Source organism: Piliocolobus tephrosceles, chromosome 5, assembly GCF_002776525.5.
Source record: "Piliocolobus tephrosceles isolate RC106 chromosome 5, ASM277652v3, whole genome shotgun sequence".
In the NCBI taxonomy this organism is placed as follows: domain Eukaryota; kingdom Metazoa; phylum Chordata; class Mammalia; order Primates; family Cercopithecidae; genus Piliocolobus; species Piliocolobus tephrosceles.
In genome coordinates this window covers 63,938,288-63,946,037 of record NC_045438.1, presented here as the reverse complement: position 1 = coordinate 63,946,037, position 7,750 = coordinate 63,938,288, and positions in this window count along the sequence as shown.

Below are 7,750 nucleotides of genomic sequence, written 5' to 3'. Positions count from 1 at the left end.
AAATATGAGATCAACGACAAGATTTAGTAAAGCTGACTGATGGGTTCAAGGCTGTTCATCTGTATCAGTTAAGTTTTCCTTCAATAATACTGAAAAACAAACATCCCTCAAAGCTTACAGCAACACACTCTTACAACTTGCTCACAGGGCCGCCAGTCTCATGTGGGTGTGCAGGGCTTGGCTGGGATCAGCTAAAGCTGACTCCAGGCTATAGTTTGGGTTTAAATATGCTCCAGGGAGTCTGGGCGAGGTGACTCACACCTATAATCCCAGCACTTTGGGAGACTGAGAAGGCAGATCACAAGCCCAGGAGTTCGAGACCAGCCTGTGCAACAAGGTGGAACCCAGCCTCTACTAAAAATACAAAAAATTAGCCAGGTGTGGTCATGTGCACCTGTGGTCCTAGTTATTTGGGAGGCTAAGGTGGGAGGATCACTTGAGCCCAGGAAGTCGAGGCTGCAGTGAGCTGTGATCATGCTACTGCACTCCAGCCTGGTGACAGAGTGAGACCCTGTCTCAATAATAAATAAATAAATAAGCTTTAGGGTTTCCTCATCCTGGACTAGCAGCTTTCCTAGGACAACTTCTTTTCATGGCAACATGCACAAGTGCAAGAGGCTGATGCAAAGACATTTACAGCTGCTACTCACTTCACATTGCTTACTTTCCCCTGGCCACAGCTAGATGGATGGCCAACCTTCCCAACCTTAAGTGGGCAGAGAAGTGTACTCCTCCTGTGGAGGTGGAGTGAGGGGAGAAGATTCACTGAACTATAACAAAACCTAATATAATCACAATCTACTTTAGTCTATTATAAATATTCTCAGGGAAATTAAAAGAGAGTAAGATTCTTGGAACAAGCCACAGAACACTGATTCCTACTGGGATGACTTTTGTTTTAGGCATCTCTGCCATTATTTAAAAAAAAAAAAAAAAAAAAAAAGAAAGCAAGCCTGGCCTTCAACATTTGAAAAAGCCCAGAATTTAAGGCATTTAAAACTCAGTAACAGTCTCTTCTGGGATTTTGGGGTTTCTGCTGGCTGTAGCCTGAGGATGGGCTCCTTTGGGTTCTTGAAGAACATTACTACGTGCATGGACTTAAGGCAGATATTCTTTATGGTCTCTATGGTTGGTGTTGTGGGGTAGGCTCAACAGTGGTCTGTGAATACACAAATTCAAAATATGCAATCCAAATGGACAAATAAGAGATGCATTCAGCCAAGTGATTATTGCAGTTAAAAAAAAAACGTCTTCAGTGCTTCTCCATTTTTTTTTTTTTTTTTGACAGAATCTCACTCTGTCTCCCGGGCTGGAGTGCAATGGCCCGATCTCGGCTCACTGCAACCTCTGCCTCCTGGGTTCTAAGTGATTCTCGTCCCTCAGCCTCTGGAGTAGCTGGGATTACAGGCACAGGCCCACGCCCGGCTAATTCTGTGTTTTTAGTGGAGACGGGGCGGGGGTCTCACCATGTTGGCCAGGCTGGTCTCGAACTCCTGACCTCAGGTGATCCACCTGCCTCAGCCTCCCAAAGTGCTGAGATTACAGGTGTGAGCCAGTGCACCCAGCCTAGAGCCTCTTCTTTGATAAGTGTTTTTTCTAAATCTGGGAGGGTCACTTTTCAAAAGTGTTATTTACATATCATGGCAATTAGGAATGATGTCTTACATTTGTGTTTAACTTACTTTTAGTTATCCTTTGATACAAGAAAAGGGAGAGAACAGGGGGTGAGTTCAGGCACTGAATTGAGACTCCTGTTATTTTACATATAGATTAGGTTTTCATTCCAATGTAGGAGCCCAAGCACTGAATCCAATGGCCAGAGATTGCTCATGGCTGCCTTCCTTACACATTTTTATAAAATGGTAACACTACTTTTCTGTAAGGTTCTTTTTTTACCTAAGGCTATCTCTCCCGATGAATACATATGGCTCTACCTCATTCAGTTTAATATCTATCTAGTATTCCATTTTAAGGATGGACCACCATGTACCCAACTAATTCCTTGTTCAGGAACTTGGTTTGCTTGCAGTGTTTCACTATAATAAATTAAACTGCAAAGAACTCACCTTCCATGTACAGTTCTGTGGGTTTGGGGGGTGTTTCTGTAGGATAAATTTTTAGAAGTGGCATTTCTGGGTCAAAGATTATATGCATTTTTAATTTTGACAGATACAGCCAAATGGCTCTCCAAAGAGTTGTATCAATTTGCACTCCTGCCAAGAGGGTATGAGAGGGCCCATTTCATTGCTCAGAATTTAAAAGTGCTTAATCAGACACAGGCTTGATGAACACTTCAGAAGCTGTTAGAAAAATACAGAGAATGCATATGTTTCTATTGTGAATATGCCTCTGCTACAATGCTTACTGGACTCATTAAGTAGGTCTCACCCTGTACTGATAGTCAGAGTTTGGTTCCACCAATTTTTTAGTGCAGGCCACTTCTAAGAACTTTTGGGAGTGCCCATGCTACAGTGAAGTTTGAGAGAAAGGGTAAATGAAAATGTGAAAATGTAGAACCAGGTTGGCTGACACTTTTTATTTTATTTTAAAAATTTAATTAAAAAATTTTTTTTGAGATAGTATCTCACTCTGTCACCCAGGCTGGAGTGCGATGGCACCATCTAGGCTTACTGCAACCTCTGCCTCCTGGACTTAAGTGATCTTCCCACCTCAGCTCCTGAGTAACTGATACTACCATGCTCTGCTAATTTTTTTGTAGAGATGGGGGTCTCGCCATGTTGCCCATGATGGTCTCGAACTCCTGGACTCAAGTGATCTGCCCATCTCAGCCTCCCAAAGTTCTGTGATTATAGGCGTAATAATTTTTTTTTGAGACAGAGTCTTGCTTTGTCACCCAGGCTGGAGTACGGTGATACAATCACAGTTCACTGCAGCCTCCAATTCCTGGGCTCAAGGGATCCTCCCACCTCAGCCTACTGAGTAGGCTAGGAGTAAATATGCATGCCATCATGCTCAGCTAAATTTTTTACTAAATTCTTTTTCTTTGCAGAGACAGGGTCTAAGCTATGTTGGCAAGGCTGGTCTCAGATCCTGGCCTTGAGTGATCCTCCTACCTCAGCCTCCCAAAGCACTAGAATTACAGGTGTGAGTCACTGCACTTGGCTGGCTTATGCTTTCTACTACTAAGATGCTGCTCTAAGGATCTTGCACTACGCATTTTACAATACCTTTTTGAAAACAATCAGTTCTAGAAATTGAAGAACAACAACTCTCTTTAACTGAATAACTCCAGTACCTTTACCACAAATTACAAATGGTTTCTTTTCAATGTAGTCTTCATTTTTAATAATGTTTTTAGATTTTTGAAACTCATTTTGTAACATTGCTGAATATTGAATATTGCTGACCTCAATATAGACCATCAGGGAGTCTCATCAGATCTTTTACCGCACACTGTGAGGCAGGCTTGTCAGCAATGTGGCAGAGAGCAGACTCTCAGATGAAGAAACCAGGATGTTGCCACATATCCTGGGCATCTTCATAATGTGTCAAGATGTTGCAATGCTCTGCTGGGAAACCATGGGTGGAGTCAATGTATTGAGGAGACTAAGGTCATAGTTTGCATTTTCAGGTGAACCAGGTGGCCTTATTCTGTCCGTGGAACTGATATCTCTAATATCTGTCAATCACTATGTCCCAGGAAACTGAGCAAGAGTCAGGAGAGACCTGGACTCTTCTACCATGCAGGCTAGAAAACGGCTCACAGCTCCCGACCCCCGACGGTCAGAACAGAGCATCTTGTTTGACACAGCAATGGGCCTAGTAGAAGGAGCACTGGCCAGGGGGAAGAGACTGAGGTTCCAGTTGTGACCAGTGTGATCTCTGGCAGGTCAGCTAACCTGTTTGCACCTCTGGGTTTTCATCTGTGAAAGGAGTATTAGGCTCAGTGATGCCTAATTTTCCTCCTTCTGTTCTAAAATCTCATCATCATCTTTAACTGGTGTGGTGCTAGGAGACCCCAGAAGAAATTCTCCTTTGTGGGAAGAATTAATCAGAGTGCCCAGGTGCAGTGGCTCACACCTGTAATCCCAGCACTTTGGGAGGCCAATGCGGGAGGATTGCTTGAGGCCAGGAGTTTGAGACCAGCTTGGACAACATGCTGAAAAAAAAGAAAGAAAAGAAAGAAGGGAAGGGAAAGGGAAAGAAAGGAAAGGCAAAGAAAGAAAGGAAGAAAGAAAAGAGAGAAGAAGGAAAGGAAAGGAAGAAAAGGAAAGGAAAGAATAAAAGAACAAATCAGATTAAGCACATTTGCAAATGTGTTCAACCTTGGCCACTTGCTTCTTTTAGACTGGTCCTTCTCAATCTTTGTTGCACATGGAATCACCTGGGGAGTGTTAAAAATGCTCAATGTCCAAGCTGTACCCCAGATAGATTACACTAGCATTTCTGGGGCAGGGCCCAGGCATCAGTGTTGTTTTGTTTGCTTGTTTGTTTGTTTTTTGAGACGGAGTCTCACTCTGTCGCCCAGGCTGGAGTGCAGTGGCATAATCTCAGCTCACTGCAAGCTCCGCCTCCCGGGTTCGCGCCATTCTCCTGCCTCAGCCTCCTGAGTAGCTGGGACTATAGGCACCTGCTACCACATCCGGCTATTTTTTTTTTTTTTTTTTTGTAGTTTTAGTAAAGACAGGGTTTCACCATGTTAGCCAGGATGGTCTCGATCTCCTGACCTCATGATCCATGCACCTCGGACTCCCAAGTGCTGGGATTACAGGCTTGAGCCACCGCGCCCAGCTGGCATCAGTGTTTTTAAGGCAATTCCAGTGTGCAACTAAAGATGAGAAGCCCTGATGCTGGCCTTTGGTCAAGAACCCTGGAAAAGGGGCTCATCTTGAGGCTCCAGAGTCGTCTGTGCCCTCATCCGTCATGCCTGGTTGGTCTCCTCCTACTTTCTGGTGACCTTTTAAAAAGTTAATTCTTTCCCCTCTTTTTTGCTCTGGCTTGTCATTGAACTCACCCAGCTGATTGTGGCGCTTATGATTGAGAACCTCTTCTGACCGCTTCCCTTTCCCCAGAAATTAACATGATCATTAAGGCTTATAATTTTACTCACCAGTGCTATCAATCAAGGGGCTGCAAAAAGGAGTTAAGAGTCCTTTTGTAAATGGCAGCAGCCTGTGATTTGGAGCCGAGCATCCAGGGTCTGTGGGAGGCTGGAGGTGGGGAGGGCCTGGGGTGCAGGGAGGGGCTCTGCGCCCCTTGAGCTGACTCCCAAAGCTTCCCCCAGGGGCTAGCGAGTTCCGGTCTTCCTCTTCCCTGAATATCAAAATAAGGAAGCCAGTTCTTGCCAACGGGACTCCAGGCCCACCCCAAGCTCTGCCATAGGAAGGGAGGTCTCTCAAGGCATCCCTGGGATAAGGAAGATCAGGGAATTTTGTATACACTAGGCAACCCAGGTCTGGCTGGGGAGGGGCAGTGGGCCCAGATTATCTGTAGTTCAGAAGTGGGATTGAGACTGTCAGACCCAAGGAGGTGATCCATCCTTCCCTAGTCCCCTTGGAACCTTGTTTAGAGCCACAAAAACAACAGCTGAGCCTGATGCAATGCACCCTCCGCCGCTCTCCACAGCCCAGGCAACTCCATGCTCCTTCCACATGCAGCGAGCTGCAGAATCGCAGTGCCCTGGGACAACGGTTGACCTTCCCTTCTGGGAGGGCTGGGCTGTCTGAAGACATCTCTGACCCATGCAGTGCCTTGTGGTATATTTGATAGATACAGGGTAAGTGGCATGTACGCCAGAGGTGATAGGGTAGTTATTCTCTCTTTCTCTCTCTTTTTTTCTTTCTTTTTTTGAGAAAGTGTCTCCCTCTGTCACCTAGGCTGGAGTGCAGTGGTGTGATCTCCACTCACTGCATGCTCTGCCTCCTGGGTTCAAGCAATTCTCCTGCCTCAGCCTCCCAAATAACTGGAATTACAGGCACGCGCCACCATGCCTGGCTAATTTTTGTATTTTTTAGTAGAAATGGGGTTTCACCATATTGGCCAGGCTGGTCTCGAACTCCTGGCCTCAAGTGATCTGCCCACCTCAGTCTCCCAAGGGCTGGGATTACAGTCATGAGCCACCATGTCCAGCCCTATTTTATTTCAATTACAATATTGTAACCACATGAAAGTGATTTATTTTTATTTTTATTTTTATTTTCATTATTTATTTATTTATTTATTTATTTATTTATTTATTTATTTATTTATTTAAGATGGAGTATCACTCTGTTGCCCAGGCTAGAGTGCAGTGGTGCAATCACAGCTCACTGCAACCTCCATCTCCTTGGTTCCAGCAATTCTCCTGCCTCAGCCTCCTGAGTAGCTGGGATTACAGGTGCCCACCACCACACCCAGCTAATTTTTGTGTTTTAATTTTGTAGTTTAGTTTCACAATGTTGGCCAGGCTGGTCTCAACCTCCTGACCTCAGGCGATCCACCTGCCTCAGCCTCCCAAAGTGCTGGGATTACAGGCATGAGCCACTGTACCCGGCCATTTTTTTTTTTTTTTTTTTTGGATAACACTATAGGAAAATCTGGAGATGGATAAATCACCTATAATTCTACTTCTCTAATACAACTATTTTATTTTTGCCTTTTTTTTTATTTCCTACACGTGTACCTATGTATTTTAACATAATTGTAATCAGAGTAAACATGGTTTGCATTCTGATAGCCCTATTAACATTCGATCTCTGACATTGTTACTAGTGGTTATGAAGTCTAGAATTCCTTTTGGTGTTTGCATAATAATTCTGTAAGTTGGTGTGTGCCATCATTTTACCTGCCACTCACTGTTTTGGCTAATTAGGCCCAACAAAAATGTTTAAGAAAATCAGTTCGCAATATATGAAACAGCATGAATATGACTTACCCGTGGAGATTAGATTCCCAGTTCTTACCTCCAGAGAGTGGGACTCAGCAAGTGCGAGGTGGAGCCCTGGCACCTGCATTTCACAACCCTGATGCCACTGGTCCTCACTCCATACTTCCTGAAACACTGCCCTAGGGCTTGCTGAGTTTCTTCAGGGACCATCAATGATAGGGGCTTGGTTATAGCCACCACAGAAACACCAAGAGCAATTGCTTTCATCTTCCCTTCCACTTAACACCAAGGTTGGGCAAAAGATTGGAGTTAACATCTCTTCAAACATCGTGTGTAGGGGCTGGGCGCAGTGGCTCATGCCTGTAACCCAGCACTTTGGGAGGCCAAGGCAGCTGGATCACTTGAAGCCAGGAGTTCAAGATCAGCCTGGGCAACATGGTGAAACCCCGTCTCTACTAAAGATACAAAAAATATAAATAGCTGGGCATGTTGGTACAAACCTGTAATCCCAGCTACTAGGGAGGCTGAGGCAGGAGAATCAGTTGAACTCGGGAGGAGGAGATTGCAGAGAGCAGAGATCATGCCACTGTACTCCAGCCTGTGTGACAGAATGAGACTGTGTCTCAAAAAAAAAAAAAAGATATATATATATACACACACACATATATATATGAAATATATATACACGCACACATATATATGCGTGTGTGTTTCTCACATGTGGGTGGACCAGGTGCAGTGGCTTATTCCTGTAATCCTAGCTGCTTGGGAGGCTGAGGCAGAAGGATGGCTAGAGCCCAGGAATTCAAGGCTGCAGTAAGTTTTGTTTGTGCCACTGCACTCCAGCCTAGGCAAAAGAGTGAGATCCTGACCCCGGAAAAAAAAAAAAAAAAAGAAAAGAAAAGAAAAGAAAAAAAAAAAAAA